Source organism: Natrix helvetica, assembly GCF_964273705.1.
Source record: "Natrix helvetica genome assembly, chromosome: Z".
NCBI classification, from domain to species: Eukaryota; Metazoa; Chordata; class Lepidosauria; order Squamata; family Natricidae; genus Natrix; species Natrix helvetica.
The window spans coordinates 38,913,671-38,940,653 of record NC_138554.1 but is presented as its reverse complement, the minus strand read 5'-3'; the positions used below and the strand labels follow the sequence as shown (position 1 = coordinate 38,940,653).

The 26,983-nt window shown below is 42.7% G+C and overlaps 1 protein-coding gene and 1 long non-coding RNA gene across 2 annotated transcripts in view; one reads left to right on the top strand and one right to left on the bottom strand.

Moving 5' to 3' along the window:
• MPP3 (MAGUK p55 scaffold protein 3) overlaps nt 1-4,023 on the bottom strand; it is a 107,860-nt gene extending 103,837 nt beyond the window's left edge. The window contains exon 1 of the mRNA XM_081932074.1: nt 3,893-4,023. The gene's annotated coding sequence lies outside the window, so the exon portion shown is untranslated. The remainder of the gene's footprint in view (nt 1-3,892) is intronic.
• Nucleotides 4,024-4,315: 292 nt separating this feature from the next.
• Nucleotides 4,316-17,313, top strand: LOC309381210. Its single transcript, XR_014173523.1, has 3 exons — nt 4,316-4,703; nt 13,183-13,243; nt 16,783-17,313. It is a non-coding gene; the product is annotated as an uncharacterized lncRNA (long non-coding RNA).
• Nucleotides 17,314-26,983: the final 9,670 nt, after the last annotated feature.

Below are 26,983 nucleotides of genomic sequence, written 5' to 3'. Positions count from 1 at the left end.
AATAAAAAATTGGAAATCATTTAGCATGGCAAAAAGAACCATTTATCCAAGGATTCCCTAGATAAGAGACATTTCAAGAGACATTTAAAAAAAAGATGCAATTTATACCAATTTACCCATTTCAGGTGGGGGGGAGCATTCCAAGATGAGGAGGCCCCCACAGAAAAGCCCAAAATGCCATGATAACCCAACACTCTTGGGCCAATATTCCCCATCTCCAATCTAGACTGCTAGTCTTGTGCTCTATTTAAGGACCAGATTGAAAAAAATAAAATTGCCTCCTGAGAAAGGCAATGGGGAGAGCTGGGAATGGCACTATGGCAATATGCTTGGTGTCTACCTCCATCTTTTCTTTCATAAAGGCAACACTTTTTGATAGTTGAACAGTCAGAGACAGGAGTAAGACTGCCTCTGATTGAGAGAGAGAAGTTCAACTCCCCAAAAGTGTTGCCTTTATAAGAGAAAAGATGGAGGTAGAGCATCAAGCATAATATACTATTAAACTTCTATGGTGCCCATCTTCTCAAGATGAGTCTAGGCGGCTTGAGCTTCTAAACAAAGTTAGTTTTAAACCAAACAAAATTGAGAAAATGAGAAGATGAATGGGCAATAGCAAGCTATTTAGAGGGACAGGTTTAAAGGGCAAGAAAGGACAAGAAAACTAACCAGCAGAAAGGGGAGAACAAGCAGGAACAGAAAAAAAGGAAAAACAGCACACCAAATTTCCACCAGTATCATCCTCTCTACCTTACTGTATCATTCAGCTCTGGAAAACTACCCGTCCTTTTATCATATCCATACACTGTTTCCTTCAGTGGTAGTCCCTGACTTATGACTATTTGCTTATGACATGAATTTACAATAATACAATACAATACAATAGTAGAATTGGAAGGGACCTTGGAGGTCTTCTAGTCCAACCCCCTGCCTAGGCAGGAAACGCTATACCGTTAACAAGTTAACATTCAAAATTATGATGGACACCGCCACCGCCCAAAATAGCTACTTACAACTCAGTTTTGGTTATGGTCACTGCTGTACACCTGCGGTCACATTCACAAAATTAAGGTAGATTTGCCACACACATCGTGCCTATCTCCTCCCCACACGCTCCTTGTGGCATCTTATAGTCTACTTAATACTCATGGCAGATAATTCAGGTTCAGCCAAGAGCACTACATTAGGTAAAGGTTCCCCTCGCACATATGTGGTAGTTGTTCCTGACTCTAGGGGTCGGTGCTCATCTCTGCTTCAAAGCCGAAGAGCCAGCGCTGTTCAAAGATGTCTCCATGATCATGTGGCCGGCATGACTAAACGCCGAAGGTGCATGGAGCGTTGTTACCTTCCCACCAAAGGTGGTTCCTATTTTTTTCTTGCATTTTTACATGCTTTCGAACTGCTAATTTGACAGAAGCTGGGACAAGTAATGGGAATTAACTCCGTTACACAGCATTAGGGTTTCGAACTGCCAAACTACTGACCTTTCTGATCGACAAGCTCAGTATCTTAGCCATTGTCTGGAGAATTCTGGGAGGCAAAGTCCATATCCCATAAAATAACCAAGTTTGAAAAATATTTAGTTCCATCATATATTTTTCCTATCACTTTCAGCAACAAATCATCATCTCCATATTAAGGCAAAAATTTCCATATTTCATGCCTATGATACCTCATCATAAGCTTTTGGGGTATACAATAACCTCTATTTCTTACCTAATGTTTTGCAGAGTAGCAAAAATCTGCTCTCTAAGCCTCCTGGCCACCATAATTATACTTTTTTAAATTTTATTTTATTACCCTCATGTCTTATATGCTTTTGGTCAAAGTTCCCCCGAAATGTTTCCCAAACCCTAAATAAATTAATTTCTCATAATTTTGGTATTCACTCTTGCTATCTTTCTATTTTTACAGGGGATAATAATGTTTTCCCCCCAATCCTTAGTAAATTCAGTCTGCACACATTAAATAAATGACACAGCAATTCCATGAGCAAACTAAATTCATCTTTTAACCTTTCTTCAATTACACGATCTATACCTACAGTATCTTTCTTTTTTCTGGGCATTAGCATTCATAGTATTTATTTCAATTCCACTTGTTGGTGTATCAATATTATTCTCTAAAGTTCTCCTTCTAGCATTTCTTCACTTCTGTTTAATTCTAAATCATTGCTTTTTAATGTTTAATTAAATCAGCTAGAAGCTGATGAATTAGTCCATACCGTTATCAAGGAGCGCTATGTGAAAGCATGGTTTTCTCTCTAATTTTATTATGTTCTGAGTGGCAATGTGGGTATATAAGGGCAGTGTTTGTATGACAGATTTAACCAGATCAATTAAAGGCCTACTGGCAGAATTTGCCAAATATGTAAAATTGGGGTGAATTTTCACACTATTTTATGAACGGGGAATTTATAAATCCAACCAGTTTCAGAAATAGAATTGCTGGGAGTCAGGTAGCATAGGAAGGAAGGAAGGAAGGAAGGAAGGAAGGAAGGAAGGAAGGAAGGGAGGGAGGGAGGGAGGGAGGGAGGGAGGGAGGGGAGAGGAGGGGAGAGGGAGGAATATGTAATCTAGTGTTTTGTGCAAACCAGTTTGGAATGAATCTATAATCAAACTGCACAAAAGCAATCAATGAAAACTTCAACAAGGAGATATTATATATTTTTCCTTTCTTTGCCTCTTCGTTTATTGCAGTTTAATTGGTTAAAATGTTTTCAATGAAACACATTTTCCTCAATTTAGGTCCCTGTATATATGCTGCACAATAGCCAGGTTGCCTGACTGGGAGTGACGGGAGCTATAATCCAACCTGGATGAGGAAAGGCAGAAAATTATAAATGTTATCTTTGTTCAAAGGCTTAGCTTTTATCTTTCCAGAACTTCAAGGCTTTTCCCTAAGTCAGTGTTTCTTAATCTCAGCAATTTTAGATGTGTGGACTTCAATTCCCTAAATTCCCCAGCCAGCATGCAAAGACCCAAGCATGCTGTATGGAGAATTTTAGGGTGTGAAGTACCTATATCTAAAACTGTTGAAGAGAAATACCATTCTAAGTCATGGTGAAATAATACATATGAGCAGGCGCAGTCTATTTCCTGGATGGTGGGCAAGAAACCATAATAGATATGACATAAAACAGACAGCACACACTTATTATCAAATTAAATGCTGATTTCAGTATAGCCTTGGTTTTGCATTGCAGAAACAGGGATAACCAGAAGGCAGCAAAGAAGCAAATATTTATCTCTGTTTGGTGCCGTTTAGTGGTTGCCCGGATGTTTGCAGCCCTGGCCAGGGACCCGTTTTGTTTCAGAGTTCACAACATCCAGGAAAGGAGAACATTTATCTGAACTAGAGCGTGGACTCTGCTCGCCCAGCTGGACTGGAGAGTGCGCCCTAAAAGCGCATTAGGACACCCGGAAGGACCGAGGAGGAGGAGGAGGAGGAGGCGGTTGTAGTCTTTCGCTTCACCAAGGAAGCAAGATTCCCAAGTAGCCCCTCGTCTCTACACGACAAAAGGAGCTTCCCGGCCAAAGCAGAAAAGACGATCCGCGGCAAGTATAGCATCTCTAAAGCGAAGCAGAGATTTTTCCCACCGCCATGAACATCCTCTCTTCTCTCCTTTCCCAGTTTGACAAATTAAGTGTCCCTACGCTAGGCAAGGCATCAGGAAAGTGGTCGTAGCCAGGAGGAGGCGGGTTCCCTTTGTGGTTCACGTAAAAGCGAAGGCCGAGGGAGAAGGAGGTCCAAGGGCGCCAGAAGATGCGCGAGCGCATCCCTCCCGTCACCCAGGCCAAGTCCGGCCTGGTCAGCGCTCGGAGCGCTTCGCCGCGGCCGCTGCCTAGCAGCCTCGCTTGCCTGAACACCCGCCCCGATCCCACTGCAATGTTACCCGTAGGAGGAGCGACGGTCCGCGCTCGCTTGCTTGGGGCCCCCTTCCTCCGTGTCACTTTGGGTGGCGCCCGGCCGCTGCCAGCTCTCGCTGGGCTTCTCGTCTCGTGGGGCGCGCCTCGCTCATGCGCTTCGCGGCGGTGGCGGTACTTGCGCGCTGTGTGCGTGGAAGAATAGGCAGCCCCCCCTCCCGGGTATGGCCCTCCCCCTTTTGTTCTACGCCGGACGGAGAGCGCTGGCCACGCAGCCTCTACTCGACCTTTCTCGCTCTCCCTGCCCTCGGGAGTCGCGCCTCCAATCGGTCAAAACAGACCCGCCGCTCGCCAAGCAAGCGCCTTCCGCTGGGGGGAGGGTGATATCACTGGAAATACAGTATTTCCAGTGATATCACTGTATTCTTTCGCGGCAATCCCACGCAGGCTTACCTGGGAATCACCCTCATTGAACACGATGGGATATACTTCCGAGTCAAACCCACATAAGGTTGAGATTTATGGTTCTGATTTAGTGTTTGGAGGCTAATTGTTTTCTTCCTTCCCTTTCACTTCTTCCTTCCCTACCCTTTCTGCTCCATTTCTGCTTTTCACTTTTTCCTCTTTATAAAATAGACTGAATTATCTGGCCATGATTAGGGATAGAGAGATGGGATGTCTTCTCACTCAGTTTATCATCCTCAACAGAAAGAGGTTTGTCTAGCCATTCAAACTAAGTGACTTAATGAGGAATCCCCTTGAAATGAAAACAAGAAAAACCTATAGCATTTTTCCTTTCAAGACAAGCTCAACAATCCTCAACAATCTGATATCCTCCAGGTATGTTTAGTATGGTTCTCTCTAACAACCCAATTGTGATAAGAAGGTTGGAGATTAGTTTTTGTTTTTATATCGTAATATTGATGTTGATGTTAAACTTGATGTGTAATTGATATTTTATCTATGTATGTACACATACACACACAGACAGACAAACAGACAGACACACTTTTTAAAAACTATATTTATTTGTTCTCCAGTTTTAAAAATTCCAGCAACTTAATATTAATAGCCTGTGTGATTTTTCTCCTTCTTCCACTAAAAATAATCACAACTTCATTAGTAAATGTATTTTTAAAAAGTTGCTTTAAAGATTTTTCTGGACTACTAGGCAAAGGTGTAATCCTGGAGTTCCATATCAAGTATGTGTAGAAAATTAATAAATGAAATGAACCCACTGCACAAAGTATACTCATTGAACTTGTGAAGTGATGCCTCTGCTGCCTCAGGCATTAGTTGGTTAACTTGGTTTGTGATGCCACAGCATAATCAAAAATAATTAACAACATCAAAGCTCTTTTCAGAGAAAAGCAGAAACATCAGTTTGGTTGGCTCTGATATCACGAAAACTGTGCCAAAACAGAATCACTACTTCTGTTCTTGCATTAATAGTGAGACCTAAGCAAAACAGCAGGTTAAGATACAAAGGGAAATGGCATAAATAAAAATTTCCAGTGTTAGATTCGGTAATGAAAGGCACAAAAAGCTAAGATAACAACAGCTCTTTATTTGGTCAAGTATACGCATCCACTGAGTGAGAGGTCTGGCAGCTCCCTTTTTAAAGGGGAGCTGGCCAGCGCTTCAGCCAATCAGGTCTCTCTCTGTTCCCGCCTGAAAAGAGTGGACCTGACTGAAAACTATTATTGTCCTTGCAACAACTAGAGGGGGAGTATCTAACACCCCTCCCCTCTAGGATGGAACATCCTAACGAGTGACGTAGTCACGTAGGTAGGCGGGCCTCTGGATCGACCTGCTGGACCTGCGCAGTTCCGATGGTGGGGTTTCTCCGCGCTGGGCGGTCAGACCTGTTGCTTCTCCAGACTCGTGGGGTGGAAACTCCTGGAAGCTTTCAGAGGCCTCGGCTGGCACCGTCAGCGGAGGACTTGCCCATGCCCTGCGGAGTGACATAAGTCCCTAGGTTCCTCCTTAGTGGTCTGTGGGTGGTGCGGCTTGGCCTGTGATGGTTTTGGTGGCGTTTGCCGGAGTGGGGAGTTCTCCACTCATCCCCGGAGTTGGTCAATGTGCCTCCTCCAATGTCGTCCGTCCTCGAGCCTGACAAAGTAGGATCATGGGCCCGAAACTCCGACGATGGTTGCGGGTAACCACAGTGTAATTGTGGGCATAGACCGGGTCGCCTAAGGTAAATGTCCGGATCTTTCCCGTGGAGTGGGGAGGCATGTCGGAAGAGTAGTTGGGGTGCAGCCGGTCTAAGTGGGACCTGAGTCGGCGTCCCATGAGTAGCTCCGCTGGGCTCCTGCCAGTGGTGGTGCTTGGCGTGATGTGTTGGACCAGGAGACAGTGGTCTATTCACGTTTTCCAGTCGCCCGGGCCCATTCTGCTTAAGGCCTCCTTGGTAGACGTTACCATCCGTTCCACATAGCCATTGGACGCCGGGTGGAACGGGGCGACGAGGGCGTGCTGGATTCCCTGTGCCGCTAGGAACTCTTCGAATGATTTGGCCATTATCAGACACGAGCAGATCGGGGAACCCGTGGGTCGCGAACAGCCTCCGTAGTACCCTGATGACAGTGTCTGTGGTGGTGGATGTCATCAGGACTACTTCCAACCACTTCGAGAATGCATCCACAACTATGAAGAAGGTTTGCCTGTGCACTGGCCCTGCGAAGTCTATGTGGACTCTGGATCACGGTGCTTGGGGTCGCTCCCCTTCTTTTGCGGGTGCCTCTGGGGGAGCCAGTCTGGACTCTTGGCATGATGTGCATGTGGCCACCCACCCCTGAATGTCTCTGTCCATATTGGGCCACCACACATAGCTCCGTGCCAATGCCTTCATTCTTACTATCCCAGGATGACCCTTGTGGAGATCCTCCAGCACGGCTACTCGCAGCTGTTTCGGGATGACCACCCGGTCCCCCCACAATAGACAGCCCCGGATGGCAGACAATTGGTCGCGTTTCGTGACGAAAGAATTGAGTTCTGTTTCCACTGGTCCCTTGGGCCACCCCCTCCACACCCAGTTCAAAATCTGCTTGATGATGGGGTCTTTTTCGGAATGGTATGCGACGTCTCTGGAGGAGATGGGTCCCGAGTCTAGGCAGTTGATCAGGAGTACCACGGCCTCAGGTGTCGGGTCGGCGAGCAGCTCCAGTAGGTGGCATCGACTCAGTGTGTCTGCGTGCCCCAACGTGGTGCCCAGACAGTGGATGAGCTGGTATGAGTATGCTGCCAGGAAGATCGTCCAACGGGTCATACGGGGGGAGAGTGACACCGGGGTCGGGCAATCTCCAGCCAGTAGTCCCAGTAGCAGCTTGTGGTCCATCACCAGGTCGAAGTCCCCGCCATACAGGTATTCGTGGAACTGCTTGACCCCTGCCACCGCAGCCAGCGCTTCCTGGTCCAGCTGGCTGTAGTTCCGTTCGGCGGCGGACAGCATCCTTGAATAGAACGTGATGAGGGCTTCTGTGCCGTTCGGCATCCGGTGGCTTAGGAGAGCACCAACTCTGAAGGGGGATGCGTCGCAGGTCAACACCAGTGGCAGGGTTTGACTGTATTGGACCAGGAAGGAGTCTGCTGATAAAAGTCCCTTCACCGTGGCGAACGCCTTGGCTTCGGCTTTACCCATGTCCACTCCATGTTCTTCGCTAGCAGGCGGTGTAGTGGTTCAGCAACCATCGCTTTCTGCTTGAGGAACACGCTATAAAAGTTAAGGAGTCTGAGGAACGCCTGGAGCTCGGTCTGATTTTTTGGAGTGGGGGCTTCCCTAATGGCCCTGATTTTCTGGTTGGTCAGGTGAATCCCTGAGCCATCGATCATGTAGCCTAAGAACTCCACCCTGGGTACGTTTATTTTGCACTTTTCCTTTTTTAAACGGAGGCCCTTCGATCGGATTCTGTCCAATACAGCACGAACTCTTTTTAAAAGTTGCGCTTCGTTTGCGGCGGATACCAATATGTTGTCAAAATAGGGGATGACTCTTGGTATCCCCTGCAACAGTCATTCCATGATACTTTGGAACAGCCTTGGGGCGATACTAACTCCAAATTGTAGGCGGTTGCACTTGAACACCCCCCTGTGTGTTACAATGGTCTGGGCCTCTGCGGTAGCGCCATCTACTGGCAGCTGCTGGTACGCCTGCGCCAAGTCCAGTTTTGCAAATATTTTCCCCGGGCCGAGGAAATGCAACAGATGTTGGACTATGGTACGGGGTACACACTTTGCTGCAACCCCTTTTTGAATGTGCATTTGTAATCGGCACACAATCTGATAGACCCGTCAGGGACCGGAGTCACTATTGGCGTTTCCCAGCAGGTGTGATCAACTGGTTCAAGGATCCCCTGGCTCACCAGTTTGTCTATTTCTTTGTCAATTTTCGGTCGGAGGGTTTGAGCCAAATTGCGGCCACATTGGGGTCTAGGCTAAACGATATGGGGTCCCCCTTGTACTCACCCAGACCGGAGGCAAAAACGTCCTCGAACTCCCTAAAAATGGTTTCTGTGGCGTTCCCGGGGGCGGCAGCGGTTGGTGCTTGGCCTGCTTCGTCTAGGGCGTTGACTTCGGCCACGACCATCCCTAGAGCCTGAAACCAGTCTAGTCCGAAAAGGCTCTGGAGATTGTCCCGCACCACGATCGCCTGCAGCTTCTTGGTGATCCGCTTGTAGCGGACGGTGAATGTGCCTTGCCTCACGAGGGGAACCAGGTTTCCCTGATAGTCGCGGAGGCGGACATCGGGGCTCTTGAGGTCCTCCTTCCGCATCGTGGGGATCGTCCGTTTCAGCACTGCCCATTAGATGATCGTGAGAGATGACCCAGTGTCTATCTCCATCTCACAGGGGGCACCCTCGAGGAAGACTGTGACTTTCAGCTTCCTGGGGCGGCTGATTCGGATGTGCCTTACTGGGACCAGGACGTTTGGTTTCAGGTGGCGGCTCTGGTGTTCCTGGGTGGATGCGGTGAGGTTGGCCACTTGGTCATCAGCCTCTGACCGTCAGATGTGTCTCTGGCTGGGACGTTGTCTTCGGTTTGCCCCCTTCTCCGCTCTCTCGGGGCGACCAATTGTCACCGGGAACTCACTGCGGCGCACTCTGGCCATGTGTCCCCTCCGCTCGCATCACTGGCACATCACGTCCCGGAACCGGCAGGTTGCACTTGCGTGGTTGCCTCTGCAGCTGGCACAGGGCAGGGCAGGTGACTTGAAGTTTCGCACCGGCGCTGCGCAGGTACTGCGCATGCAGTGGCTGCTCTCTTCGTCACTTTCAGAGCTCTCCTGCTCGACGGTCTCACGGTGGACGCGGGTGTTCTTGATTGCCTCAGTGGGTGCGTGGAGGCACTGGAGGGTCTCGACGGACTTCTGCGCTGACTCGGCTGCTCTTGCCTCGTCGAGAGCGACCTGGAGGGAGAAGTTGCTTCTCGCCAGCAGTCTTGCCTGTAGGCTCCGGTCTCGGACCCCCATGATGATCTGGTCCAAGATGACGTCGTCCAGCTCGCAGAACTCGCAATGGGCTGCGGCTTTCCAGAGCACAGCGATGTACTCGTTTATTGTCTCGCCGTCCATCTGGTTCCTCATGTTGAAGTGATAGCCCCGAACGTACTTGGATGGCTTCGGAGCGTAGTGCGTCTTCAACGTTTGCTGGAGGGTGGTCCAGGAGACGTCGTGTAGCGGCATCGGTGCAGAGAGGTTCTTGGCGGTCTCTAGAACTTTGGGGCCGCAGTAACCCAGGAACAGGTTCTTTTTCCGGGGTTCCGGAACGTCCCCGAGATCGTTCGCCTCCAAGAAAATCTCGAACCGCAGCAGATAAGCGCCCCAGTCCCCGATGCTGGGTTGAACGGAGATGGTTGGGCATAGGTGGCCATTGTGACTCTCTCTGGGTTCGTAATGGCTGGTTGATGCCTTCCTGCGCTCCGGGTGGAATCACTGCCTTGTGACTGAGCTCTTTGTTAGTGAGTTTCGTTCTTCTGTCTGCCTAATTGCCTTCTAATCCCATCCTCGTCGTCAGTGTTAGATTGGGTAATGAAAGGCACAAAAGGCTAAGATAACAACAGCTCTTTATTTGGTCAAGTACAGGCATCCACTGAGTGAGAGGTCTGGCAGCTCCCTTTTTAAAGGGGAGCTGGCCAGTGCTTCAGCCATTCAGGTCTCTCTCTGTTCCCACCTGAAAAGACAGGACCTGACTGGAAACTACTGTTGTCCTTGCAACAACTAGAGGTAGGAGTATCTAACATCCATACCACTGTGAGTTAGTGGGAAGATCAAACTACAGATTCACTCAAGAGCAGAATATTTCTGATTGCAAGTAAGAAAAGTGAGTATCAATAATCAAAAAGTAGCATCAGTGATAATTTATTTTTGAATAGTCTGGGTCAGCAATCACATATGCTTCAAGGCTATGCATTCTTCAAAAAAACCAAAAATTGCAACTGCCTTTGTTCCCTTAACACTTCAAAAATATATGATCATTCTACAGCAACACAACTAAATCAGCTCTCTAATATAACCATGGAACTCTACTTGCTTCCTTTACTAAGGAGTGATCATTGTATCTAAAGAACAGAGAATCCCATTGCCTATAGCATGTCCAGTAATTCTCTTTGAACATCCTTACTGTTTGATATTACTTCTTTATGTGACCAATAATGTCCCTATTTCTTTCATTATTTTCTCTTTACATAAATGTTTATTTCTCTGAAAATCTGCAAGAGTTGTCCAAAAAGGGTATGTGGAGTCAGGCTCACCTCAAGGGAAAGTTTACCTTCAGCTCATTCATGAAAAAAAAGTTGTTACACTTCAGGCTCACTGAACTTCCTTATCACATCACATTTGACAGAAGTGACACAAATGCCACTAGAGGTATATGTGTCTGGACTGAACAGGCACTCCATTCTTTTGCATTTTATCACCCTTCCTTTGCCCTTTAGTAGCAAAGGCCAGCATCATTCAGGCATCCAAAGAGAAATGAAGAATCATAACTTTCTAAATCAGCAGTCACCTGCTGGTAGCCTGTGGACCATTGGTGATCCATGAGAAAATTTTGGAGGTTCGCAGAAAAATTATTTGCATTTTGTACTAAATCAGGGGTCCTCAAACTACCTCAAGCCCCGGGCCGGATATGTGCAATGAACATTTTTGTTGCTGCAGAGTGTCTCCCCCTTCGGGGTCTTTTTGTGGGGGGCAGAAATTGCAACTTGGTGCAGTGCTTTGGACTAAGGCTGGAGGGAAGTGCCGCTGGTGGCAAAAAGCCGGAGGACCTTGTTACAGTGGGACTGTATCATGGCCTGGAACTGGCTGACCATCTGAGCCCGCTTAGACTCCAGGCGCCGGTACCTGGCCTTGCACTCCCACAGGTCTTCCCTCTGCTTGGAAAGCCTATGCTTGTAGTTCTCAGTGAGGTGCTTCCTTCTTGGTAAGATCCAATTTGAACTGAGCCAGCTATTTTGGCAACTCTTTCTCATGGTGGCTGCTTAGCTCCAACAACTGCTTCTTGTTGGGGTCCTAAGGAGCCCAGGCAGGCAGATGAGGAGTGGCAAGTAGACGCTGGCAAGGCGTCCCTCGATGTGAGTGACATCGAGTTGGCCTTGCCTACTCAGTCACTTGACCATCTAGCCACATCCACCCAGCCAGTCATTAGGCAGATCATTTAGTTGTCCAAGGGATTTAAAATTATGAATTTAGTGGTCCCTGAGGTCCAAAAATTTGGGGACCCCTGTTCTAGATATAGTCTCAAAAGAGCCAATATGTGAGGGATGCCAGGAGTTGTAGAATTGGCACACCTGGAAGGGTCCTTGGTTCTCATTTCCAGGACTATGAAGTCTTGGGTCAACTTCATATCCAGTTGTAAACAACTCTAAAGCTAATGGCTCAATCTGAGATCCATTATTTTCTTCTCTCCTCAAATAGCTTATAATGGAGGAAACCACATTAACCTTCTGGAAGGAAAGATCACAATAACAAAGAGAAAACATGATGGAGAATAGCCTTGAATTGGTGCACATTTAGGATGCTAAGAAATAGCCTCCAGCAGAGAGGATAGAATAGAAAATAATTTAGATTGAAATAAGTAAAGGAATGCTGGAAGGAGTATTTTAGAGATCTGTATGGTAATAGTAGTAATATAACAGAGAGGAACTAAAATGAATGCCATAAATGTTAAGAAAAAATGATGAAAATGAAGTAATAGATGCTGTGAGGAGGCTACAAATGGCAAGGATGCAAATATAGGCAGCATAACTAAACAAATATTAAAATATAACTAGGTTTGCTTATGGAGTGGACAATTTCTTTAGCATATTCATGAAGATGGCCTGAAGACTGGAAGAATAGAAAACAATGAAAAGGTATCAAGAGTGAATGCAGAAACTGTAGATGAATTAGCTTGTTAAGTAGGCTTGGGAAGAGGTTTGGTAGTATTCCGAGTGAAAGGGAGCAAGAAGAAGCAAAATTTAGGAAATGCAATAAGGCTGCATAAAGGTTACAAAGATCCTGTTTTGCTTTGAGAAATATATGTATGCACAAAATAGAGTTTATTATATCCTTATTGATGTAGCTTAATAAAGTAAATAGGCATGAATTATGGACTGTTTTACAGAAATACAGAATGGAAAGTTGGTTATTGATTTCAATAAGAAAAGCATATAATAGAAGTAAACCATGCATGTGGATGAGAATGCCTAGGACAGTGATGGTGAACCCTGGCATGTCACAAAAAAATAGTAGGGCATCTCACCATCATCATTGGCCTATGAAATTGCTCAGTGCTGATCTGGAAAGAACATGAGGTATGGTTGCACTCTGTTGCTACCTCTGTAACCTTTCTTGAACATGAAATGTATGTTCCTGGGCCTGGGTAGCAACTATGATAGGACAGAAAATGATGCAGGATGTTTTAAGGAACTGCCGAGAGCTGCTGAATCTGAAGCACCCTTGTCCACTTCTAAAAATCAATATTGTATTCTTCTCAAACTGAAAATTGGATGCTGATTGAGATATGATGGAATACATATGCATGAGAATGTATGATGCAACATAATGGATCAAATGGCAGCAAACAAAAGTAGCCAAATTCAGTTGATCCGAAGAAAAACAGAGTCCACTTGGACTGGTGCTTAGATAAGAGACCACTAGGATGTTCTAGATTTGGATTTTAAAAAAAACCTCAACAATGACAAATCATTTGTCTGTTTCTGCTATAGAACCACATGGAATTGAGCTTGGCTCAAAGCAATCTTTGAATTCTGTTTTTAAGGATAGTGTTTTGTTGTATTCATTTTACCCTCCTCTTATATCTTTGCAATTGTTTTGTTACAGCTGGCTGATAAGATAAGAACAGCAGTGCCCTCAGTGTCTTCCCAGCAGCAAATGTTCCACTGTAAGTTGCCCTTTTTCTTTTATAACATTAAAATATGTTACTCTGTGCTTCATCTCCCCATGCATGAATTTTGCTAGCTTGTTTTGTATTTGCTCTGCAAATAAACATGCATTAACTTCATTGTGGATTTGTTGTGATTTTTTTTCTGTTTCAAATCAGCTGGCAGAAAAATAATACTTTTTAAAAATATATCTGGTTTTTGTTCTACCACAGAAATAAATAAATAAACAAACAAATTCTCCCAGAAATTATATGTTACACTGTATATGTATAAGTATACAGTAGTTTATTCTGTTTCCATTTGACAAAGTTTGTTTGTTTTTTACAAGCCTTCTAAAAATTGCAGAATTAGCTTGATGATCATGTTGCTGCCTGGTCAGCACTGTATACATTGCATGCGTAACACAATTTCATTTGGGTTCAGTAGTTTCAGAATATTTTAATTTGAAGCTACATAGTTAATTTTTCTGAGAGGGCAAAACTTCCATAAAGAAACAGAAAACAAATTACAATAATGAAAGCATTCTGATTGGCTTTTGAGTAGGGGAGGGGGTAGAGGAACTATGCATCAAATTGCCTCAGTTTCTGGAATGGTTACCATACCAGGGAATCCTTGCTATTGGTGGGGGTGGGAGTAAATTTTCGTGGTTTTATTCTTTCTCCCAATCTGGACTCTTGGAATGTACCTTGATGATTTTAGAGAGATATAGTCAAAGATTTGGCGGAAAGGACAATTTGGAGTTCTTCCACAACAACTATCAATTCTCTTGTCTTGTTTCTCTCTTTATCTGGGAATTTCTAGGCTACAGAGCAACTCTCTGATCTCTATTCCTGCACCGAAGTCTTTAACAACAGGAAATAATGGTCTTGTTCTTTCATCAGATCTCTCCAATAAATTCCAGTCCTTAGTTTCTAGCAACTGCTACAATTGTACAATCTAAGTATCAAGTCCTTATAAGTGGCAGGTTGAATTATCTGTTTAAAAAGTCTCGCCTAAGATTACTCACAAATAAATATGTAACTCTTGTTTTTTCCCCGTTTGCAAGTAACAGCATTAATTTACCCAAAGTAACCAGTCTGGATTTATTGGGAAATTAGTTGCCAGTCTGAGTTCATGGCCACAACAATTCTTTCTTTCCTCTATCAAGTCAAACTTTTTTTCATTTCTTTCCTCTAAAACAAAGATAAAATGCTAAATTGTCTTTTTGCTTGAGTGTCAAACTTGACAAATGCCCAGAAAAATGGCTGAGATTTTATAGTTTGATTTTTAAAAAGAAGACTAAGATCAATGATACACATTGCTGGCTTCCTGGAAAAAAAATAAGAGAAGCAGGTATTTCTATTCCTCTGTCCATTTTTGCCATGGAACTTCCTTCTCTGAATGTCTCTTTCCATAACACAAACATATATATCCATAGCTAGTCAGCTGAATACTGCTTAAAACCTTTGGGCTGGAATCAATACAAGACAGCATGATTTCAATCAGACTTCCTTAAGTCAGAGAAGGACAACCTGTGAATTCTGGTTTAGTGTCTTTTTAGCTCTCCTCTGAACACAATAATTAAGAAACTAACAATGTCCTCTCATTTTGACAAATACAACAACTATGGAGTGTACTGAAAATAAAGTTAAAAACACCCCTGAACTCTCCTCCAAAATGAAAAAGAAACTCCACACATTTTGCATGGACTCCATCAGCTGTGTGCCTACTTTCCCCCAAAATGTTACAAGCAATTCCCAGCCACTAAACGTTTGCCCAGTCCTCACTAAAGTTTCCATTCTTTTTAGGCTCAGGATCTCATATTTAGTAGTCACAAATGTTTGCCAGCAGGCAGAAAAGAAGTCCTAGGCTACAGGCAGAGGCTGACTCTTTTAAGAACACTCATCCTTTGTCGACTGGCAGTTGAAGAAGGGGCAAAAGTCCAGTCGCCTTAGCAAGATGCATGGCATAGAAGTCTAACAATAAAAGAAGTCAGTCTTAAAGCTAGTTGAAGCAAGAATGTACGGAGCTCTCCAGGGTCCTGCAACTCCTGTCAGATTCCATCCAATTGGTTAAATTCTTTTCCCCTGCAAGGCTCCATCCTAGTCAAAGCAAGACAATATCTTTATATTCTGTACTGCCAAGGGAGCAGAATCTTTAAGAGAATATATGGATAAAACCTTGAGTATATTGTGTGTATATCTTAGAGCAGCCTTCGCTAACACTCTGCCCTCCAGATATATTGGATTTGTAAAATTGGCCAAAGACTATTGGTATACCTATGTGTTTCTCAACCAATCTATTTTAATCACTGATAACTTTCTTGGGGAAAAAATAGATTTATTGTCATTACTTGATTGCTCAGTTTATGTATTTCCAAAATACACAAGAGAGTCATCTGATCTAGGACTTGATTATAAGTTCCTCTTGAACTTGTCTAATCACAAGTGCATCTGAGTCTGCAGGAGGAAATAACAAATTGCATCATTCCATCAAGACCTGCTTATCTATCATGAATTTGATAACCAAATGCAAAATTTTAACATCCGGTCATGGTTAGATCCCATTTGTTTTGACAATTCCTTCCATAGAGTGCTTGATGCAGATTTATAACTCACTCCTTGAAAAGGCTCATTAATCCCTGCTGTTGCAAACTCAGCAGATGAGCGTCAATGGGATTATGAACTAAATATCCCCTTGGAAACAAAATAGAGGAATCAGTATGTCTTGGGGGGGGGAATAGGGGAAGATATAAGGGAACAACAGACAAACACCCACATTCTAGCAAAGAACAGCATGCTCAATGACAACACAGTGTTGTATGTTAATGTGAATTAGAAGTTTAAAAAAATCAAATGCCTAAAACAGTGTGTCTTGGACAGTATTGTACTTATCCAAAAGACAATGAGGTAATCCTGAATTTAAACAATACTAGCCCCCATTTTTCAGGAAGATTAGAAAAGCTAATATTACAGTAATGTATTCATACAGTAATATGTTCTCATTCATTCTAAGATGACCCTGCCTTTCACAGCCAATTATTATATATAGGTGTTTTTAGATTCATAGAGCAGCATATTTGGTTACTTAAAATTCTGAAAAGAAATCCTTCTACAGTGCAAAATGTTTCTGCATTTTCCACTTTTAAATGCTGTTGTCACAGCCAATCATGCTCCAGTGACTACCAGATTAGATTAGTAAATTATTCTCTGCATAGGAGGTGCCTTTACAAGTAGAACAGTGTTTTTTCAAACTTGGAAACCTTAAGTGGTGTATCTTAAATTCCCAGAATTGAAGCATGCTGGCTTGGGAATTCTGGAGTTGAAGTCCACTTCTCTTAAAGTTGTCAAATTTGAAAAACTGCCTAACACACTGCAAAACATATTATCAACTATGACAAGCCATTCTAATTACAGACCAATTTTCAATGCGGGCAATGGTTACTAGATTTGTTTCCTGAGTAGATTACGTGCTCCTAACAGTTTGTGTGGTTTAGAGTTGTAATTCATAATCTGTTTTTTTTCCCTATATGGACGCTTGCAATTTTAATATCTGCCAGCAGTGCTTTTCCTCCCAAGACCAATCTTCTCAGATTTGAAAATACTTTCTACTCCTAGCAGAGTCTTCTTAGGACTGGCTCTCCATCACACTCCTGGAGAAGAGCCTAATCCTGGGAACGATTGAGGCCAAAAGAAGAAGGAGATGACAGAGAATGAGGTGGCTGGATGGAGTCACTGAAGCAGTAGGCGTGAGCTTAAATGGACTCCAGAGAATGATAGAAGATAGGAAGGTCTTGAGGAACATTGTCCATGGGGTCGCGATGGGTCAGATACAACTTTGTGACTAACAACAACAACAACTCCATCACAGTGCAGTATACCTCAAAGATCAGAATTCATAAAATGGAAGGTTTTTCTAATGAAATTTATTTACTAAATTCATGGAACTAATGAATTACACACACACACACACACACACCATATATATTATTGGCAACTTGCCATTTTACTCCACCACACGTTAAGGACAATAATGGAAGTAAAATTCAATTTTAAAATCTTTAGCTTATGGAAACAGTTATAAGATTGCAAAGAAAATGTGGTTAATCAATAAAGTAATTTATTTCGTTTCCTTGACTTCATTAGCACAGAAACAGAAGCTGAGTTCCAGATTGTGCCAAGCTCTAGTTAGTTTTAATTCTGATTTGCAGAATGAGTTACCATAGTTTGGAACAGATGTCTACAACCTTGGCAACTTTAAAACTTGTGGACTGCAACTCCCAGAATTCCCAGAGTTAAAGTCCACACGTCTTAAAATTGCCAAGGTTGGAGACCTTTGGCTTGGAACATATGCCTTGGTTTCTCAAATACAGTGCCTATCTTCAAACATCATGCTATACCCAAACCAAAACATCACATTATGGTTTGGTATAATGGATGAATCCAGCAAGAGTGAAATCAGGGTGCCACTTTCCAGAGACATGGCTTGTTGCAACAAATAAATCCAGCAGGAATATTTTGGGATGCATGAAGAATAAGAAATGTAATAAGCTTGGCTGAACCTAATCAAAATTACAGACTCAAACAAAGCTGAAAAATGGTAACAAAACTCAGAACACAAATGTTTTTCTATTCTTTTTTTTTTTTTTTTTGTTCTCCTTTAGCTGAAACAAGGAAACCAAAATTGGGAATAAAAGAAAAATGCAAGCACACAGAAATCTCACAGCAATCTCAATCTCTAATCTTTCATCAGTAAAGATATATCATGCACAAACTTTCATATCCTTTGCACCTAAGAGAGTGCAGGAAAATAGATTGAAATGACTTCCCTCGTAAGTTCTCTTCAGAAGACCTTTTAGAAAAATGTCAAGCATGACCAGCCAGGTAATACTTTGATAGTGGAACTCTATATCAGTATCTTGCCATTCAGGTCTGTTTTTAGGGAATCATCTGAGCATAAAAAAGAAGGCAATTACGTAAAAGAAGTCAGTCTCTGTGGCACCATTAGATGGATTTGTGCTTCTTATTCACTGGACTACATTTGAAGTGTATATTTGGGTATTTGTGAAAGACGGCACTTTATTGAATTTTTTCCCCAAGACATATGGCTTTGAGCTTCAGACCTGATCTAGAGATAATGACTGTTATTATTACACTAAATGTTTTCCAAGCCGAGGCTTTTTACAGGTAGGCTAGCTATATAATAAAGACAACAGAACAAAATATATAAACATTCAAAACCAAGGGGGATGTGACACCAGAATTAAAATAAATTTTCTAAGCCTGCCTCTAGTCCCTGAACCCATAATCAGTGTGGCTACATTTAATTTGGGAGTAAGTAACGTAGTTCTCTTAAAGTGCGCCGTCTCTCAGAGGGAATTTATCAGGCAAGATCAGGGTGGGGATAAGAGAACTATTATCAAGGGTACCATAACATTGTTAGTCAAATGATGCAAAACAAATTGCCATTATTGCATCCTTATGCATTGAAGTCATTGTGGCTTATACACATGCCTATGTTGCCTTGATCTACAAACAGCAGTGGGGCTGTTGATAGAAACTAGTGTGGGCAGGGTAGAAGCTACCCCCAAACTATGTCCAAACATACTGTGTCTTAAGATCATCATCATCCTATAATCATAATTTAAGAATCTCAATTAGAAAATTGTTTAGAGTAATAACAATCTTAGCAAAGACCTTTTACTTCAGTCTTTTTCAGATAGTCCATTCATTCTCTCCTTTTTAGAGAGGAGGGAGGGAGAGAGGGGGGTTGTGTGAACAGGGAGCTGCGTCTCACTCACATAGCAAATGCTTTTTAAATATGGAGGTTTCCAGACGTGTGTTTTTAAATTGGTTCTCCCCCACCCCCCAATTTTAAAATCATCATTTAAAAGGCCATGTCACTAAACACCTCTTAAGTCCGAACAACAGAACTTGATTTGCAGCTAATACTTTTGGTGATCTTGCTAATAATCTTAAGTCATGTTATTGATATCTATTTTGTCTCATTATGAATTGATATCTTTGATGCAATCTAGAAGCTTTCTAAAATGCCATTCATCTTCCCCTTCTCTTTCACAAATCCTTTTCGTTAACAAACTGATCCATTTAGAATAGGGATTCTGAGTCATTACTCAAATTTTCTGAAGTCTATTCCTTTAATGTACTATATTCAAAATAACAATGCATTCATTGCCTTGCTTTTTAATGCCAGACCTCAATTTAGAATGTGATAATGATAACTGGATAGTGAATGTAACAGTACCTGGAATCAGCAGACGAGAAGGAACTGGAGAAGATAGAAAAATACAAAGATCTGAAAATAGAAGTAGAACGACTGTGGCAAATGAAAACAAAGGTAGAACCAATAGTAATAGGTATCTTGGGTACAATCCCAAAACAACTGAAGCACCATTTGAACACCATCAGCATTGACAAATTCACCATCAATTGCAAAAGACAACTTTATCTGGAACCGCTTGCATCCTGCAATGATATTTGTAACTTCATCAACCATCCAGATCTGTCTATTCCAGGTCCTTGGGAAGGACTCAATAACTGAACAAAATGCCAAATCCAGTCTGAACATCTGGCTGACTGTGAGATGAGCCATAATGATAACAATGACATACTTTGTAGCGTAATAAAAATGCCTACATTACTGAATGATAAAATAAACAGAACTGATTAGATTGTACTGGATAAGAGCACAGCATCCAAGTAAGGAATAAACAAGAGCCCAATTTTTAAACCTGAAATTGGCAAAATGCAGGTGATTTGGAGAGTTAAGAATATGAGATAAGAGAGGAAGAAAAACACTCCCTTCAGGCAAGAAGAAACATGAAGTAGGGGAACAAATAGTAAATGTGAGACAAATTTTTTCTACTGATGATCTCCCAGGTTGCTGTTTATTCTATATTTCTAGCTGATTTATAAAGGAACAGGATAAATGAGAAGGAACTTGGAAGTAAGAAAATAAAATAAAGGACAATCAAATAGGTAGAAGTCGTAGTGCACTTCCTAGCTAATGCTAGATGTGCCGCTCAGGTTTCTCCCTACTTTAACAGACCTACCAAATACTCTAGGATTAAATTAAATATACTATAAAGGCTCTAGAACACCCAGGTGACTCCAAAGGGTTAACAGGAAAAACTTAATGTCTCAGCAGGTTTGGTCTTCAATTCATCTGATCTTTTGCTGATAGTGTTTCCTCCAGGGAGAAGCTGGCTTGATTTGCAAAGAAATTAGATTGAGCTAGGGATCCTGGCTCACTGCATACTCCTGGGACCCCTGCTGGCAAGCAAGAAACTAATACACTTTGGAAGTAGATGGTGGGAGAAAATGTCAATGTGATTCCTTAAGACGTTTTAAGCTGAGAAATAGTTATAATGCATTTTATAGTTCAAGCCAAGGCAAGTTTTGAAAAACTAATTTAATCTAGAGTTGGACATTTTCGTATTTTAATTGATAATAAAAAAAATAAAGGGAAAAGCACAAAAATAGTGGTGGTGATACATACATTGTCAAAGAAAGAACAAAGAGAACACTATAAAAATGAAAAATACAGCAAAAAATGCTAATAATATGACATGACATAATTATAATTAAAATGCATTTTATAGTTACACAAAGGGAATTTTGAAAAATTAATTCAGTTCCGAGTGAGATATTTTCATATCTCTAATGGCCAGTTGTTGTGATACTGATAATCCTTGTTCCATGCCCCAAAGCAGTACGTGAGGCTTGATCCATGGTTCATGCATTGTGGCAAGTCATAATTTCCTCAACTCTGATAAAGAAATAAACAATAATTGAGTGAGGAAGCAATAAATTAGCTTTCCTTAAGAAGTCTGAAGGAAATTGAGGAATGAATTTATAACATTTAACTGGAAAACAATTTCATCTGGACCTTTTTTGGAAGGTAGACAGACTTTGGAGATTGGTCCTACGATATTTAACCAAACAACAATAGATAAGGAATGGCCATAAGAAACAAACATGGATATTTGATCCAGGACAAATCATTGTTATCTTTTGGGATGACTTGGCTATGGTACATTTTCTATGAGTTGATTGAAATAACAGTTTCAATATCAGAGGGTTTTGAAACTTTAATTTTATTTTTTAAAATTATTATTATTCTGCTTGTTAACTACTTGATCATTAAAATAGTATATAGATAACAGGCTAATAATTTTCAAATAGATTTGTTGTTGTCAGTTGCGAAGTCGTGTCTGACCCATCACGACCCCATGGACAACATTCCTCCAAGTCTTTCTGTCTTTGCAGATATTTAAAAATATGGGTGGAGCGTGCTGTTTCACATGAGTGGCAAACTAATATTGTTGTAGTATATTAATCAGTATTTAATTAGGGTGGATAATGTGCATTTGTGTTAGATTTTTAAAATGCACTTTTTACGTCTTGTTTTGTGTTTTTTTTTTCTGTTTGCTGTTGTTTATTGAAAGACAAAATTTTTGAAATTTTGAATTTGTACTTTTTTGTACTATTTTTTTGGTAAAATAAAAACAGAATAATAAAAAGGAATAAACAGTAATTGACAAGAATCACTCCAGCATAGCAGAAGATATACCCATTATTCAGTTTGTAGTACCATATTTGGGCCAATTTTTTTGTTGGCAACATTCAGAGCAATTTGCATTCAGAAGCTCAGTATGAATAAGCAATAGTGTAAAGCATAAAGAAGGCCCCACATTTTATTTTCATAGTCATTTATTTATTATTATGTATTAATTCAAGTAGCAACCCATCTTACACATGTGAATCTGGGTGACTCACAATAATTAAGATAACCCCCAACACAATAAACAAAATACAAATAAAAACAAGAGTTCCGGTTCCGGCGGCGGCGGCGACGGGCAGCTCTTTGCCCGCTCCGGCTCCCCGGTGGGCTTCCCCACTCCTTGGGGGGCACAGGACACCCCGCAGAGGGGTCCTGCCGGAGGGGCGGCATCGCGGAGGTCTCCTGCAGCGGCGGCAGCCGGCGGGGGCTCTCACGCGCGCCCAAGGCACCGGGGAGCAAGCTCGGAGGGCGCATCGCGTTTCCACGCCTCGCGCCTCGCTACAAGCCGACTGGAGAATGCTACAATTGAAGGAAGCAGCTGCGGTGCGGTGAGGTTGCCTCTCTCTTCATCCCTTACTTTGCATGAAGATTTGATTCAGCTTTTAAAACTTTAAAACAACTTTCGGAGCATTTTGGAGGTGCGGCTGGAGGGAGGGGGGTTTTCCCCCCCCCCCCTTGGACAAGCGGCAAGAAACAATTTTGCTCTCAGCCCCCGGGGAAGGAGGAGGGGGGAGAGCCAACGAATGAAGCCTCACTTAGGCTGAGATGATTTTCTTTTCAATTTAATTTTACATATTACAATGATTTGAGGACTTTTGGAACTTTTTAAAACTTTGTTACGCCTCTGTGCCCAAAACTGGCAGGGCAAGATGGCACACTTCCGTTGTCTTTATGAACTCTGAAACCTGACTCCACCTTTAAAATTCAGGCTTCCGGTCTTTGTCTCCGTGTCTCCCAGAGGAACCTCTTGTGGATTGGTATTTTTTTAACCTTCTAGGGGAAATTTTCTATCTATTGCCAGACTTATTGGAGAGATTCTCTTCTGCCTGGTTATTCTGCTCCCGGATTCACCTGGCTACCCTTCTTTTCTAATTGCTTACTTCATATTTGGACTGAACTTTTAACGTTATAAAGGATGGCATCTAAAAGACCCCCTCCTGGAAAACCTGGCTTTGCCACTTCTGCTCCAACATCCGCAACATCCAGTCCAGCCACACAGTCAAAGATAACAGAACTGATGCAACATAAGACTACAGAGATGGACTTTCAACAAATGCTTCAACAAATTCTACAGGGCCAGGAGGAAATCAAGAAACAGTTAAGGGAAATGAAAGATGAAATTAAAGAAAATCAAGCCCAAATATATAAGAACTCACAAAGACTGAATCTTGTGGAAGGGGGGGTGGAGGAGGTGAGGGGGGTGGTGGAAGCTGTGCAGAAAGGGAACAAAGATCTTGACATCCAACAGATGAAATTAGAATTTGAGAGAATGTCCTATTATCTTAGATTTCAAAATGTTATAGAAGAAGATGGGGAAAATATAAGGGACATCATGACAAACATTCTGGCTGACTATACACACAAAGAAAAACAACAGATGGGGTGGGATATAGATCTGGTTTATAGAGTGAACTCAGCTTATGCTAGAACACACAATTTACCCAGGGAGGTTCACATTAAATTCCTTAGAAAAACCACAAGAGATGAAATTCTGGGTGTACAAAGGGGGCAAGCATTGACATATCATGATATGGAGATAACCATTCTGAAGCAGATCCCTAAGAAGATTAGAGAAAAAAGAAAAAATTATTCGCAATTAGCGAATAAATTATACCAGAAAGGGGTGTGGTTTAGATGGTTGATGCCTGAAGGTATGCTGATATTCTGGGAGGAGACAAGAATCAGAATTAATTCACCCATAGAGGCGCAGGCCTTTATGGAAAAAAATAAAACACTCCTAGAGAAACCACCAGACATTACAACGGACACGCAGGACACGGGAGGGGCCAGAGCTCTGCCAGTGGAGGGAGATGGGGCAATAGCAAGAAGACTCAGATCACAGAAATAAATATGAAAATCATATTATTATAAATTGACCGAAAGTGAAAATGGAATTATATTTGGATTTTATATTGTAATGTTTAATTTGATTGAATTTAATAATAGAACTAATATGCTGATTATAATCAATTATATACTAATGCATTATATATAAATGTACGCTATGGGTATGGAGGGAGGGGGGCCTCACACACTTTGCAACTGCCAAAATTTGTATACCTGTCCATTTACCCTTTTCCCTATAAATCTTGAAAAACCAATAAAATTTTATTACGAAAAAAAAAAAAAAAAAAAAATACAAATAAAAACAACAAAGATGTACAAAACTATATTTAAAAAAAAACATAGAACATAATCAATTTCAGACATTCTGTACAATCCATTTATAATTTTCATATATGTAAGTTGTAGTCCTCAACTTACATCTACAATTGGGAACAGAATTTCCATAGCTAAGCGAGGTGGTTGAGTCATACTTGACTTTATGATCCTTTTTGCCATGCTTATTAATGTGAACCCTTGCAGTTGTTAAGTGATTCACACAGTCATTAAGCAAATCCACTTTCCCCAATGACTTTGCTTCTTGGCAGCTGCTTCTTGGGAAGGTTGCAAATGAAGATCACATCAGTCTGGGACACTTTAGCCATTGTAAATATGTGCTGGTTGCCAAGTATCAGAATTTTGATCACTGGAAGCTGCAATAGTTGTAAGTATGAGGACCAGTTCAAGTCATCTTTTTTAGTGCTGTTCTAACTTCAAACAGTAGCTAATCAAAGGGTTGCAATCAAGGACAACTGAAGAACCACTAAACAGAACCTACAGTTCTTACTACCAATTCATTCTTTTCTCTTAAGCCCAGTCTTCTCTCTAATTCAAAAATTTAAAAAAATACATAAGAGAAATATGGCATGATCCTCTTGTGAGGAGGATCAGATGCTTAAACAGGTTACTTAACCTGCCAACTCTACAAATCCCACCCCATTGTATTCCTGAGCAACTGTTTGACCCCTATTACACATCATTTCCCCCCTCTCCAAAAATGCTTAAGCTCCTCCTATTCTCATGCATTCTGCCCAGCAAAAGCCCATCTAAGAATTTTACATATTTAGCATCAAATACCTATCCACGTTTAAAATTGGAATATGAGATTGAGGGGAAAATGGAATATGAGATTGAGGGAAACAGACTAGGAAAATAATGTTCGCCAGGAAAATTAAATGGAGAAAAAGTTAAAAGACTTCTAGCCAATCTTCCTCTGTAAGTGGCCCTTAGCCCTACAGTCATAAGTTTGAGGATATAAATATTTGCCCAAATATTAGATTGTTCATTTAAAGTTCTGATCTAGAGATGTTCCTTTAATATGGGAAAAATTATTATTATGTTTTAGAAGACATCTTACAGGCTTTGTGGACCAAAATAGATTTTTTTTCTCCAAAATATTATTTTCCTCTAAAAATGGCTGAATTCCCCCCCCTTCCAAATAATTTTACATTGTAGCCAACTATAATACTTAAGGGAATAAAACTGAATAAATAATGGAACTGAAGCATTTCTTTAAGCAGCAGCTTAATTGGATCAGACGATTAATGCCCTTTTTACTTGAGTGACTTAAAAGCAAAACTAGATTGCCAAATGTTATAATCCCCTCTCTTATAGAAAGATATAGTGGTTGTCAAAGCATTGTTGAAATGGCAGTTTGTTTTGCCTGTAAAATGCATAAAGATGCTTGCATTTGTTGAATTGTGGGATGCAAATGATACACATGGGTTTAGAGAGCTGGAGATGTGGGTTGGCTTGGACTATGGAAGAAATATCTTTCAGCAGATGCTCTTCACCAAAGATTGGCAGAAGAAAATAATACAGGAGACCACAGTTAAGATTAGGATTGGGGTTGTGTTACATCAGCTGCATTGCTCTCTGGTAGGACAATTTCTCCCCCAGTCCCATCCACATACTGACAATACACAGACCTCTTAAGTTCAGACAGGTGACCGCTCTAGTGCAACTACTTTTTTGCTCTGCTCATGTTCAGAGGCTTTCGGCCACGATCCTGGCAAGCTGAACCCTGACCATCTTTGGAAGAAAGAACCCTAGCCATCTTTCATGTCTCCCCCCCCTCCACTCCGCCCCAGAAACAGCCCCTTCAGGGAATGTCCCGCTGCGCTTTCCCTAACCCTAACCCAGGCGGTAATTCGGATTCCTTCCACTTCTCCATTCTCGTTCTTACACGGGGCTTGAGCCATTGTGTCGTTCGGTCGCATGACTCACCGCTGCTCCACAGATTTCGCTCTTCGCCGCTTCCCGTCTCAGCTAAGGGATCCTTTCAGCAGTAGCAGCAGCGAGAGCCACGCGGATCGGGCGGAAAGATTGGATCTCCTTGCCCGTCTACCACCAACGTCCACTGGAGGCCGCCGATAGCTGCGGACGCGCCTTCCCGGGGTGGGGTTGGGGTGAAGAATGATCGCGGCGCGGAGACCCCCACAGCTCCCAGAAGAGGCAAGAAGGGGCGTCCAAGGTGGGTAGCGGTGGCAGCGGACGCTAGGCGGCGGCGCGGAGCGCGGTCAGCTTACTCCCCGGGCTCGCGCGGAGCTTTCGGCCACAACCTGAGACTCGTTCAGCGCCTGCCTCCCAATTTCTTGCCTGCCCAAGACCCGTCACTCGCTGCAGCCGCCGCCGCCGCAGCTGGGCAAGACCACAAAGGTGAAGTTTCTCAGAGACCTACTCCAAGCGCGCCACGACCGGGGCTGAAGGAGGAGAAGCAGGATTCGGGCAGCAGAGGCAGGAGACGAGCCTTTCTCTTCGCTCGGTCACCCTTCCGACCGCCGTCCTTCCTCTCGCCGTGCTGTCGCTGGGCTCTAATCCGCGGGACTCGACCGGGAAGCCCCGCGCTTCGCCAAGTGCCGCCTGAAGGGAACTTCCATCCACGAGAGGGGGACACGCGTCCCTCAGGAATTCCGGGCAGAGAACCGCCGAAGAAAAGAAGCAACCGGAGCAGCAGTTACTCCTGCAACTGGGGAATACCCCGTCGGCTCTATACAGGACATTGCCGCGGCCAAGCACCCTAGTGCAGGCTGGTTACCGCACCCGTTTTGGTTACCGATACCGGAGCACGAATC